The following is a 14,436-nucleotide window of genomic DNA, read 5'->3' as shown; positions in this document are numbered from 1 at the left end:
GTTAGCAGTTGACCCTGAAACGCGACAAAAACTGATTTTAAGAAAGGTGCCAAGTCAAAGTGTAAAATCTTGTCTCTACCTCAATTTTTAGCCAAATCTTAAAAACTGTACCTCTTTTGTCAGTTTTTTAATGTTGAATATTATAATAAGATCTCTGATGATGCAACATTGTACAAAATTTAGCAATTTTAAGCATAAAAATGTTAATCTTTATGCTTATTGCATACAAAAGACTTGATTAAAAAAATTGTTGATAGGGAATCAATATCTTACATCTGATTTAATTATACATTTAATATATGCCAAAATGTAACATGAAATCTTGATAAAAACAATAATTATATATATTCGCAAGAAAAAAACCAACGCGTTAAATACTTGGGCTACTACATGCAGTCCAATCCATCAGAAGCAAACGTTAAGCCGATAGAGTACAAATATAAGCCTAGTGTCAAAATGTCTAATTTTGGTTGCTAAGGACTGTAAACAATAAAATTGACACATATTGTCATTGTTAAACACTTAATTTACTCAGAAGTTGATTTTGAATCTAAATATCAATAGATTTGTGGCATGAAAAGTCTTAAAGTATACAATTCTGAGCTTGGTAAGTATGCCATAAGGTAGCAATAAACAGTTAGGAAAAAATACTAAAATTTGCCCTTATGAATTTTACCATTCCCTTTTCATTGCTTTCTTGCAATATCAAGCTTACTGTTTGTGTCATATATGGGCATATGTATGTAATCAGAATCTTCCATAGATTTTATTTCCAGTATATAAAATGGTAAAATATAATTTCTTTTTGGTGTATCCATGGCAACAATCTGCATTTATTTGTTATGAAATATTGCAAAAAGGGGGGGAAAGATGTCACATATTTCCCAAAATTTGGCTAAAAGTAGAATTTCAATCGCTTGAAGTAATACCTTTTCTGAAACTGTGTACATATATCATTCAGCAAATCCAATGAAAATCATATGTCTTTCGTCTCATTTTTTTGTAAAATTGCGTCAAAAACTTCGTGTAGAAAAAGAGTGTTTGTAAACAGTACATTAATTTCTGGACCGATGACCGGTCTAGCTATGAAAATACGGACTGTCAAACAGAAAACAGCCCATAAAACATGTAAAAAATAGTCTTGATGCTCTTATAAACCACCTTTGAAGGCTAAATTAGCACTCATCTGTCTAAAAATGAATTTTATTACACAATAACTTTCCTATTTGAAAAATTCACAGGGGCCATAATGCGAAACTAAACCCCTAACTGTGTATTGCTACCTTAATAGTAAATATTTTTTTCAAAGTCTCCCTTTTAACTTATTTTCTGAGTTCTGCTAGCTAAAACGAGTAAAATGGCCTTTTATTTTTTGAAAATTGGTTGAGTAATGAATATTTTATGAAGGTTAGCAGTTGACCCTGAAACGCGACAAAAACTGATTTTAAGAAAGGTGCCAAGTCAAAGTGTAAAATCTTGTCTCTACCTCAATTTTTAGCCAAATCTTAAAAACTGTACCTCTTTTGTCAGTTTTTTAATGTTGAATATTATAATAAGATCTCTGATGATGCAACATTGTACAAAATTTAGCAATTTTAAGCATAAAAATGTTAATCTTTATGCTTATTGCATACAAAAGAAAAAAAATTGTTGATAGGGAATCAATATCTTACATCTGATTTAATTATACATTTAATATATGCCAAAATGTAACATGAAATCTTGATAAAAACAATAATTATATATATTCGCAAGAAAAAAAACCAACGCGTTAAATACTTGGGCTACTACATGCAGTCCAATCCATCAGAAGCAAACGTTAAGCCGATAGAGTACAAATATAAGCCTAGTGTCAAAATGTCTAATTTTGGTTGCTAAGGACTGTAAACAATAAAATTGACACATATTGTCATTGTTAAACACTTAATTTACTCAGAAGTTGATTTTGAATCTAAATATCAATAGATTTGTGGCATGAAAAGTCTTAAAGTATACAATTCTGAGCTTGGTAAGTATGCCATAAGGTAGCAATAAACAGTTAGGAAAAAATACTAAAATTTGCCCTTATGAATTTTACCATTCCCTTTTCATTGCTTTCTTGCAATATCAAGCTTACTGTTTGTGTCATATATGGGCATATGTATGTAATCAGAATCTTCCATAGATTTTATTTCCAGTATATAAAATGGTAAAATATAATTTCTTTTTGGTGTATCCATGGCAACAATCTGCATTTATTTGTTATGAAATATTGCAAAAAGGGGGGGAAAGATGTCACAAATTTCCCCAAAATTTGGCTAAAAGTAGAATTTCAATCGCTTGAAGTAATACCTTTTCTGAAACTGTGTACATATATCATTCAGCAAATCCAATGAAAATCATATGTCTTTCGTCTCATTTTTTTTGTAAAATTGCGTCAAAAACTTCGTGTAGAAAAAGAGTGTTTGTAAACAGTACATTAATTTCTGGACCGATGACCGGTCTAGCTATGAAAATACGGACTGTCAAACAGAAAAACAGCCCATAAAACATGTAAAAAAATAGTCTTGATGCTCTTATAAACCACCTTTGAAGGCTAAATTAGCACTCATCTGTCTAAAAATGAATTTTATTACACAATAACTTTCCTATTTGAAAAATTCACAGGGGCCATAATGCGAAACTAAACCCCTAACTGTGTATTGCTACCTTAATAGTAAATATTTTTTTCAAAGTCTCCCTTTTAACTTATTTTCTGAGTTCTGCTAGCTAAAACGAGTAAAATGGCCTTTTATTTTTTGAAAATTGGTTGAGTAATGAATATTTTATGAAGGTTAGCAGTTGACCCTGAAACGCGACAAAAACTGATTTTAAGAAAGGTGCCAAGTCAAAGTGTAAAATCTTGTCTCTACCTCAATTTTTAGCCAAATCTTAAAAACTGTACCTCTTTTGTCAGTTTTTTAATGTTGAATATTATAATAAGATCTCTGATGATGCAACATTGTACAAAATTTAGCAATTTTAAGCATAAAAATGTTAATCTTTATGCTTATTGCATACAAAAGACTTGATTAAAAAAATTGTTGATAGGGAATCAATATCTTACATCTGATTTAATTATACATTTAATATATGCCAAAATGTAACATGAAATCTTGATAAAAACAATAATTATATATATTCGCAAGAAAAAAACCAACGCGTTAAATACTTGGGCTACTACATGCAGTCCAATCCATCAGAAGCAAACGTTAAGCCGATAGAGTACAAATATAAGCCTAGTGTCAAAATGTCTAATTTTGGTTGCTAAGGACTGTAAACAATAAAATTGACACATATTGTCATTGTTAAACACTTAATTTACTCAGAAGTTGATTTTGAATCTAAATATCAATAGATTTGTGGCATGAAAAGTCTTAAAGTATACAATTCTGAGCTTGGTAAGTATGCCATAAGGTAGCAATAAACAGTTAGGAAAAAATACTAAAATTTGCCCTTATGAATTTTACCATTCCCTTTTCATTGCTTTCTTGCAATATCAAGCTTACTGTTTGTGTCATATATGGGCATATGTATGTAATCAGAATCTTCCATAGATTTTATTTCCAGTATATAAAATGGTAAAATATAATTTCTTTTTGGTGTATCCATGGCAACAATCTGCATTTATTTGTTATGAAATATTGCAAAAAGGGGGGGAAAGATGTCACATATTTCCCCAAAATTTGGCTAAAAGTAGAATTTCAATCGCTTGAAGTAATACCTTTTCTGAAACTGTGTACATATATCATTCAGCAAATCCAATGAAAATCATATGTCTTTCGTCTCATTTTTTTGTAAAATTGCGTCAAAAACTTCGTGTAGAAAAAGAGTGTTTGTAAACAGTACATTAATTTCTGGACCGATGACCGGTCTAGCTATGAAAATACGGACTGTCAAACAGAAAACAGCCCATAAAACATGTAAAAAATAGTCTTGATGCTCTTATAAACCACCTTTGAAGGCTAAATTAGCACTCATCTGTCTAAAAATGAATTTTATTACACAATAACTTTCCTATTTGAAAAATTCACAGGGGCCATAATGCGAAACTAAACCCCTAACTGTGTATTGCTACCTTAATAGTAAATATTTTTTTCAAAGTCTCCCTTTTAACTTATTTTCTGAGTTCTGCTAGCTAAAACGAGTAAAATGGCCTTTTATTTTTTGAAAATTGGTTGAGTAATGAATATTTTATGAAGGTTAGCAGTTGACCCTGAAACGCGACAAAAACTGATTTTAAGAAAGGTGCCAAGTCAAAGTGTAAAATCTTGTCTCTACCTCAATTTTTAGCCAAATCTTAAAAACTGTACCTCTTTTGTCAGTTTTTTAATGTTGAATATTATAATAAGATCTCTGATGATGCAACATTGTACAAAATTTAGCAATTTTAAGCATAAAAATGTTAATCTTTATGCTTATTGCATACAAAAGACTTGATTAAAAAAATTGTTGATAGGGAATCAATATCTTACATCTGATTTAATTATACATTTAATATATGCCAAAATGTAACATGAAATCTTGATAAAAACAATAATTATATATATTCGCAAGAAAAAAACCAACGCGTTAAATACTTGGGCTACTACATGCAGTCCAATCCATCAGAAGCAAACGTTAAGCCGATAGAGTACAAATATAAGCCTAGTGTCAAAATGTCTAATTTTGGTTGCTAAGGACTGTAAACAATAAAATTGACACATATTGTCATTGTTAAACACTTAATTTACTCAGAAGTTGATTTTGAATCTAAATATCAATAGATTTGTGGCATGAAAAGTCTTAAAGTATACAATTCTGAGCTTGGTAAGTATGCCATAAGGTAGCAATAAACAGTTAGGAAAAAATACTAAAATTTGCCCTTATGAATTTTACCATTCCCTTTTCATTGCTTTCTTGCAATATCAAGCTTACTGTTTGTGTCATATATGGGCATATGTATGTAATCAGAATCTTCCATAGATTTTATTTCCAGTATATAAAATGGTAAAATATAATTTCTTTTTGGTGTATCCATGGCAACAATCTGCATTTATTTGTTATGAAATATTGCAAAAAGGGGGGGAAAGATGTCACATATTTCCCCAAAATTTGGCTAAAAGTAGAATTTCAATCGCTTGAAGTAATACCTTTTCTGAAACTGTGTACATATATCATTCAGCAAATCCAATGAAAATCATATGTCTTTCGTCTCATTTTTTTGTAAAATTGCGTCAAAAACTTCGTGTAGAAAAAGAGTGTTTGTAAACAGTACATTAATTTCTGGACCGATGACCGGTCTAGCTATGAAAATACGGACTGTCAAACAGAAAACAGCCCATAAAACATGTAAAAAATAGTCTTGATGCTCTTATAAACCACCTTTGAAGGCTAAATTAGCACTCATCTGTCTAAAAATGAATTTTATTACACAATAACTTTCCTATTTGAAAAATTCACAGGGGCCATAATGCGAAACTAAACCCCTAACTGTGTATTGCTACCTTAATAGTAAATATTTTTTTCAAAGTCTCCCTTTTAACTTATTTTCTGAGTTCTGCTAGCTAAAACGAGTAAAATGGCCTTTTATTTTTTGAAAATTGGTTGAGTAATGAATATTTTATGAAGGTTAGCAGTTGACCCTGAAACGCGACAAAAACTGATTTTAAGAAAGGTGCCAAGTCAAAGTGTAAAATCTTGTCTCTACCTCAATTTTTAGCCAAATCTTAAAAACTGTACCTCTTTTGTCAGTTTTTTAATGTTGAATATTATAATAAGATCTCTGATGATGCAACATTGTACAAAATTTAGCAATTTTAAGCATAAAAATGTTAATCTTTATGCTTATTGCATACAAAAGACTTGATTAAAAAAATTGTTGATAGGGAATCAATATCTTACATCTGATTTAATTATACATTTAATATATGCCAAAATGTAACATGAAATCTTGATAAAAACAATAATTATATATATTCGCAAGAAAAAAACCAACGCGTTAAATACTTGGGCTACTACATGCAGTCCAATCCATCAGAAGCAAACGTTAAGCCGATAGAGTACAAATATAAGCCTAGTGTCAAAATGTCTAATTTTGGTTGCTAAGGACTGTAAACAATAAAATTGACACATATTGTCATTGTTAAACACTTAATTTACTCAGAAGTTGATTTTGAATCTAAATATCAATAGATTTGTGGCATGAAAAGTCTTAAAGTATACAATTCTGAGCTTGGTAAGTATGCCATAAGGTAGCAATAAACAGTTAGGAAAAAATACTAAAATTTGCCCTTATGAATTTTACCATTCCCTTTTCATTGCTTTCTTGCAATATCAAGCTTACTGTTTGTGTCATATATGGGCATATGTATGTAATCAGAATCTTCCATAGATTTTATTTCCAGTATATAAAATGGTAAAATATAATTTCTTTTTGGTGTATCCATGGCAACAATCTGCATTTATTTGTTATGAAATATTGCAAAAAGGGGGGGAAAGATGTCACATATTTCCCCAAAATTTGGCTAAAAGTAGAATTTCAATCGCTTGAAGTAATACCTTTTCTGAAACTGTGTACATATATCATTCAGCAAATCCAATGAAAATCATATGTCTTTCGTCTCATTTTTTTGTAAAATTGCGTCAAAAACTTCGTGTAGAAAAAGAGTGTTTGTAAACAGTACATTAATTTCTGGACCGATGACCGGTCTAGCTATGAAAATACGGACTGTCAAACAGAAAACAGCCCATAAAACATGTAAAAAATAGTCTTGATGCTCTTATAAACCACCTTTGAAGGCTAAATTAGCACTCATCTGTCTAAAAATGAATTTTATTACACAATAACTTTCCTATTTGAAAAATTCACAGGGGCCATAATGCGAAACTAAACCCCTAACTGTGTATTGCTACCTTAATAGTAAATATTTTTTTCAAAGTCTCCCTTTTAACTTATTTTCTGAGTTCTGCTAGCTAAAACGAGTAAAATGGCCTTTTATTTTTTGAAAATTGGTTGAGTAATGAATATTTTATGAAGGTTAGCAGTTGACCCTGAAACGCGACAAAAACTGATTTTAAGAAAGGTGCCAAGTCAAAGTGTAAAATCTTGTCTCTACCTCAATTTTTAGCCAAATCTTAAAAACTGTACCTCTTTTGTCAGTTTTTTAATGTTGAATATTATAATAAGATCTCTGATGATGCAACATTGTACAAAATTTAGCAATTTTAAGCATAAAAATGTTAATCTTTATGCTTATTGCATACAAAAGACTTGATTAAAAAAATTGTTGATAGGGAATCAATATCTTACATCTGATTTAATTATACATTTAATATATGCCAAAATGTAACATGAAATCTTGATAAAAACAATAATTATATATATTCGCAAGAAAAAAACCAACGCGTTAAATACTTGGGCTACTACATGCAGTCCAATCCATCAGAAGCAAACGTTAAGCCGATAGAGTACAAATATAAGCCTAGTGTCAAAATGTCTAATTTTGGTTGCTAAGGACTGTAAACAATAAAATTGACACATATTGTCATTGTTAAACACTTAATTTACTCAGAAGTTGATTTTGAATCTAAATATCAATAGATTTGTGGCATGAAAAGTCTTAAAGTATACAATTCTGAGCTTGGTAAGTATGCCATAAGGTAGCAATAAACAGTTAGGAAAAAATACTAAAATTTGCCCTTATGAATTTTACCATTCCCTTTTCATTGCTTTCTTGCAATATCAAGCTTACTGTTTGTGTCATATATGGGCATATGTATGTAATCAGAATCTTCCATAGATTTTATTTCCAGTATATAAAATGGTAAAATATAATTTCTTTTTGGTGTATCCATGGCAACAATCTGCATTTATTTGTTATGAAATATTGCAAAAAGGGGGGGAAAGATGTCACATATTTCCCCAAAATTTGGCTAAAAGTAGAATTTCAATCGCTTGAAGTAATACCTTTTCTGAAACTGTGTACATATATCATTCAGCAAATCCAATGAAAATCATATGTCTTTCGTCTCATTTTTTTGTAAAATTGCGTCAAAAACTTCGTGTAGAAAAAGAGTGTTTGTAAACAGTACATTAATTTCTGGACCGATGACCGGTCTAGCTATGAAAATACGGACTGTCAAACAGAAAACAGCCCATAAAACATGTAAAAAATAGTCTTGATGCTCTTATAAACCACCTTTGAAGGCTAAATTAGCACTCATCTGTCTAAAAATGAATTTTATTACACAATAACTTTCCTATTTGAAAAATTCACAGGGGCCATAATGCGAAACTAAACCCCTAACTGTGTATTGCTACCTTAATAGTAAATATTTTTTTCAAAGTCTCCCTTTTAACTTATTTTCTGAGTTCTGCTAGCTAAAACGAGTAAAATGGCCTTTTATTTTTTGAAAATTGGTTGAGTAATGAATATTTTATGAAGGTTAGCAGTTGACCCTGAAACGCGACAAAAACTGATTTTAAGAAAGGTGCCAAGTCAAAGTGTAAAATCTTGTCTCTACCTCAATTTTTAGCCAAATCTTAAAAACTGTACCTCTTTTGTCAGTTTTTTAATGTTGAATATTATAATAAGATCTCTGATGATGCAACATTGTACAAAATTTAGCAATTTTAAGCATAAAAATGTTAATCTTTATGCTTATTGCATACAAAAGACTTGATTAAAAAAATTGTTGATAGGGAATCAATATCTTACATCTGATTTAATTATACATTTAATATATGCCAAAATGTAACATGAAATCTTGATAAAAACAATAATTATATATATTCGCAAGAAAAAAACCAACGCGTTAAATACTTGGGCTACTACATGCAGTCCAATCCATCAGAAGCAAACGTTAAGCCGATAGAGTACAAATATAAGCCTAGTGTCAAAATGTCTAATTTTGGTTGCTAAGGACTGTAAACAATAAAATTGACACATATTGTCATTGTTAAACACTTAATTTACTCAGAAGTTGATTTTGAATCTAAATATCAATAGATTTGTGGCATGAAAAGTCTTAAAGTATACAATTCTGAGCTTGGTAAGTATGCCATAAGGTAGCAATAAACAGTTAGGAAAAAATACTAAAATTTGCCCTTATGAATTTTACCATTCCCTTTTCATTGCTTTCTTGCAATATCAAGCTTACTGTTTGTGTCATATATGGGCATATGTATGTAATCAGAATCTTCCATAGATTTTATTTCCAGTATATAAAATGGTAAAATATAATTTCTTTTTGGTGTATCCATGGCAACAATCTGCATTTATTTGTTATGAAATATTGCAAAAAGGGGGGGAAAGATGTCACATATTTCCCCAAAATTTGGCTAAAAGTAGAATTTCAATCGCTTGAAGTAATACCTTTTCTGAAACTGTGTACATATATCATTCAGCAAATCCAATGAAAATCATATGTCTTTCGTCTCATTTTTTTGTAAAATTGCGTCAAAAACTTCGTGTAGAAAAAGAGTGTTTGTAAACAGTACATTAATTTCTGGACCGATGACCGGTCTAGCTATGAAAATACGGACTGTCAAACAGAAAACAGCCCATAAAACATGTAAAAAATAGTCTTGATGCTCTTATAAACCACCTTTGAAGGCTAAATTAGCACTCATCTGTCTAAAAATGAATTTTATTACACAATAACTTTCCTATTTGAAAAATTCACAGGGGCCATAATGCGAAACTAAACCCCTAACTGTGTATTGCTACCTTAATAGTAAATATTTTTTTCAAAGTCTCCCTTTTAACTTATTTTCTGAGTTCTGCTAGCTAAAACGAGTAAAATGGCCTTTTATTTTTTGAAAATTGGTTGAGTAATGAATATTTTATGAAGGTTAGCAGTTGACCCTGAAACGCGACAAAAACTGATTTTAAGAAAGGTGCCAAGTCAAAGTGTAAAATCTTGTCTCTACCTCAATTTTTAGCCAAATCTTAAAAACTGTACCTCTTTTGTCAGTTTTTTAATGTTGAATATTATAATAAGATCTCTGATGATGCAACATTGTACAAAATTTAGCAATTTTAAGCATAAAAATGTTAATCTTTATGCTTATTGCATACAAAAGACTTGATTAAAAAAATTGTTGATAGGGAATCAATATCTTACATCTGATTTAATTATACATTTAATATATGCCAAAATGTAACATGAAATCTTGATAAAAACAATAATTATATATATTCGCAAGAAAAAAACCAACGCGTTAAATACTTGGGCTACTACATGCAGTCCAATCCATCAGAAGCAAACGTTAAGCCGATAGAGTACAAATATAAGCCTAGTGTCAAAATGTCTAATTTTGGTTGCTAAGGACTGTAAACAATAAAATTGACACATATTGTCATTGTTAAACACTTAATTTACTCAGAAGTTGATTTTGAATCTAAATATCAATAGATTTGTGGCATGAAAAGTCTTAAAGTATACAATTCTGAGCTTGGTAAGTATGCCATAAGGTAGCAATAAACAGTTAGGAAAAAATACTAAAATTTGCCCTTATGAATTTTACCATTCCCTTTTCATTGCTTTCTTGCAATATCAAGCTTACTGTTTGTGTCATATATGGGCATATGTATGTAATCAGAATCTTCCATAGATTTTATTTCCAGTATATAAAATGGTAAAATATAATTTCTTTTTGGTGTATCCATGGCAACAATCTGCATTTATTTGTTATGAAATATTGCAAAAAGGGGGGGAAAGATGTCACATATTTCCCCAAAATTTGGCTAAAAGTAGAATTTCAATCGCTTGAAGTAATACCTTTTCTGAAACTGTGTACATATATCATTCAGCAAATCCAATGAAAATCATATGTCTTTCGTCTCATTTTTTTGTAAAATTGCGTCAAAAACTTCGTGTAGAAAAAGAGTGTTTGTAAACAGTACATTAATTTCTGGACCGATGACCGGTCTAGCTATGAAAATACGGACTGTCAAACAGAAAACAGCCCATAAAACATGTAAAAAATAGTCTTGATGCTCTTATAAACCACCTTTGAAGGCTAAATTAGCACTCATCTGTCTAAAAATGAATTTTATTACACAATAACTTTCCTATTTGAAAAATTCACAGGGGCCATAATGCGAAACTAAACCCCTAACTGTGTATTGCTACCTTAATAGTAAATATTTTTTTCAAAGTCTCCCTTTTAACTTATTTTCTGAGTTCTGCTAGCTAAAACGAGTAAAATGGCCTTTTATTTTTTGAAAATTGGTTGAGTAATGAATATTTTATGAAGGTTAGCAGTTGACCCTGAAACGCGACAAAAACTGATTTTAAGAAAGGTGCCAAGTCAAAGTGTAAAATCTTGTCTCTACCTCAATTTTTAGCCAAATCTTAAAAACTGTACCTCTTTTGTCAGTTTTTTAATGTTGAATATTATAATAAGATCTCTGATGATGCAACATTGTACAAAATTTAGCAATTTTAAGCATAAAAATGTTAATCTTTATGCTTATTGCATACAAAAGACTTGATTAAAAAAATTGTTGATAGGGAATCAATATCTTACATCTGATTTAATTATACATTTAATATATGCCAAAATGTAACATGAAATCTTGATAAAAACAATAATTATATATATTCGCAAGAAAAAAACCAACGCGTTAAATACTTGGGCTACTACATGCAGTCCAATCCATCAGAAGCAAACGTTAAGCCGATAGAGTACAAATATAAGCCTAGTGTCAAAATGTCTAATTTTGGTTGCTAAGGACTGTAAACAATAAAATTGACACATATTGTCATTGTTAAACACTTAATTTACTCAGAAGTTGATTTTGAATCTAAATATCAATAGATTTGTGGCATGAAAAGTCTTAAAGTATACAATTCTGAGCTTGGTAAGTATGCCATAAGGTAGCAATAAACAGTTAGGAAAAAATACTAAAATTTGCCCTTATGAATTTTACCATTCCCTTTTCATTGCTTTCTTGCAATATCAAGCTTACTGTTTGTGTCATATATGGGCATATGTATGTAATCAGAATCTTCCATAGATTTTATTTCCAGTATATAAAATGGTAAAATATAATTTCTTTTTGGTGTATCCATGGCAACAATCTGCATTTATTTGTTATGAAATATTGCAAAAAGGGGGGGAAAGATGTCACATATTTCCCCAAAATTTGGCTAAAAGTAGAATTTCAATCGCTTGAAGTAATACCTTTTCTGAAACTGTGTACATATATCATTCAGCAAATCCAATGAAAATCATATGTCTTTCGTCTCATTTTTTTGTAAAATTGCGTCAAAAACTTCGTGTAGAAAAAGAGTGTTTGTAAACAGTACATTAATTTCTGGACCGATGACCGGTCTAGCTATGAAAATACGGACTGTCAAACAGAAAACAGCCCATAAAACATGTAAAAAATAGTCTTGATGCTCTTATAAACCACCTTTGAAGGCTAAATTAGCACTCATCTGTCTAAAAATGAATTTTATTACACAATAACTTTCCTATTTGAAAAATTCACAGGGGCCATAATGCGAAACTAAACCCCTAACTGTGTATTGCTACCTAAACAGTACATTAATTTCTGGACCGATGGCCGGTCCAGCTATGAAAATACGGATTGTCAAACAGAAAACAGCCCATAAAACATGTAAAAAATAATCTTGATGCTCTTATAAACCATCTTTGAAAGCTAAATTAGCACTCATCTGTCTAAAATGAATTTTATTACACAACAAGTGTGGACACAGATGAGTGTGGATAGTATGTTTGGATGTTTGACAGTGTCTTATGACAATAAAGTTCTATGTTTTTCCTATATGGTGTTAATAACTGTGTTGCACGGTGACAACCGATCTGAGCATTAGGAGTGTTACTTATTTGATATTTTTTTATGTTCAATACAGACATGGGGAGACAGTAATTACATTAGTTACCAAATGATTATGATAGAACATGTTCTACATCTTTGGTTTTGGATACATTTTGTAGCTGGGAGAGCAATTGTTAATTTCTGTGTTGATTTGGTCTCTTGTAGAGAATTGTCTCATTGGCAATCATACCTCATCTTTTTTATATGTATTTGCTTACTATTGGTATGGTTCTATTTACATTATTTTGTGGTGGATCGTCAGTATCATTAGTATTTTTTTTTTGTTAAAATGTCGAATTTCTTCCTCAGATTAGAATACATTTATTGGTTTTAAGTAATGACAATGGTTTATGTCTGACATAATTATTGGGGCTAAATAAGATAGGAAGTAAACCTCTGTGCTGATTTATATCAATTCTTTATATCTCCTTCAAAGCTTGTCGAAGCAAAGACAAATTTTGACCAATATAAAAATGATTTCACCAAAAGAACCTTTGTAAGCATGCTTCAAAGACTCATAACTGCTCCAAAAGTAATCTGATCGAATTTGAAGCATGTCATGACTCAAGCAGATATCATCAACATCTACTTAATAAGTCTCAATATGTCTAAATACCTAAAAAGCTATTTAGTACTCAAAAGGTATTGCAAAATCATTCCTTTTCATTGTTTGTTTTGTTATATGGATACAAATATAAGTGATACATGAACCAAATTACAGTATTTGTTGTGGTATGCAAGTGTAGTAATTAACATTTACTGTAACAATGTTAATTCACACAAATTAAGAAATAACAAATGAATGGAACAGATACTCCGCAGGGTGCTGCTTTATACGACTGCAGAGGTGGAAACCTGAACGGTTGGGGCTAGTATGGACACAACATTCAAGCTGGATACAGCCCTGAATTTGGATTGTGGTTAAATAGCTGACACAACATAGGTTTCTGACACAGATTGAATGTGGTCTATTAAAGAACTTCAACTTAAAAAAAATTAAATTGGACGTTTACCTAGTTTGGTCCAATATCCAAAATCTAAATGCATGGTTAAATTCAGAATATCATAAAACCCGAAGAATTCAATTTTTGATGAAATCAAATAATGTTTAATTTTAGACCCTTTAGACCTCCATGTGGACCAATTTGATAACCGGGCCCAAATATAAAAAATCTAAATACACGGTTAGATTCAGCATATTGAAGAACCCCATATATTCAATCTTTGTTGAAATGAAACAAAGTTCAATTTTTGACCCTTTGGATCTTAATGTAGACCAATTTGAAAACGGGACAATAATGTGCAATTGAATATTCCTGACTATTGGCAATACTGTGCAATTGAAAATTTCTTGCTATTGCGCAATATTGTGCAATTAGATATTTCTTGCTATTGTGCAATACAGTGCAATTAAGTATTTCTTGCTATTGCACAATACTGTGCAATTGGAGATTTCATGCTATTGTGCATTTACTGTGCAATTGAACATTTCTTGCGATTGAACAATACTGTGCAATTAAAGATTTCTTGATATTGCAGAATACTGTGCAATTGAAAATTTCTTGCTATTGCACAATACTTAGTA

This window comes from Mytilus trossulus, chromosome 2, assembly GCF_036588685.1.
Source record: "Mytilus trossulus isolate FHL-02 chromosome 2, PNRI_Mtr1.1.1.hap1, whole genome shotgun sequence".
NCBI classification, from domain to species: domain Eukaryota; kingdom Metazoa; phylum Mollusca; class Bivalvia; order Mytilida; family Mytilidae; genus Mytilus; species Mytilus trossulus.
Note: the sequence above shows the minus strand (reverse complement) of the source record.